The following is a 378-nucleotide window of genomic DNA, read 5'->3' on the forward strand; positions in this document are numbered from 1 at the left end:
TGTGTGTGTGTGTGTGTGTGTGTGTGTGTGTGTGTGTGTGTTCCCCCCAACTTCGCTTGACAACCGATGCTGGTGTGTTTACATCCCCGTAAAATAGCAGTTCGGCAAAACAGACCGATAGAATAAGTACAACGAATAAGTCCTGGGGTCGATTAACTCGACTAAAGGCGGTGCTCCAGCATGGCCGCAGTCAAATGACTGTAAAAGTAAACAAATAAAAGAACATATATGGAGTGGCTGTGTGGTAAGTAGCTTGCCAACCAACCATATGGTCCCGGGTTCAGTCCCACTGCGTGGCACCTTGGGCAAGTGTCTTCTACTATAGTCTCGGGTCGACCAAAGCCTTGTGAATGGATTTGGTAGACGGAAACTGAAAGA

Source organism: Octopus bimaculoides, chromosome 1 (genome assembly GCF_001194135.2).
Source record: "Octopus bimaculoides isolate UCB-OBI-ISO-001 chromosome 1, ASM119413v2, whole genome shotgun sequence".
NCBI classification, from domain to species: Eukaryota; Metazoa; Mollusca; class Cephalopoda; order Octopoda; family Octopodidae; genus Octopus; species Octopus bimaculoides.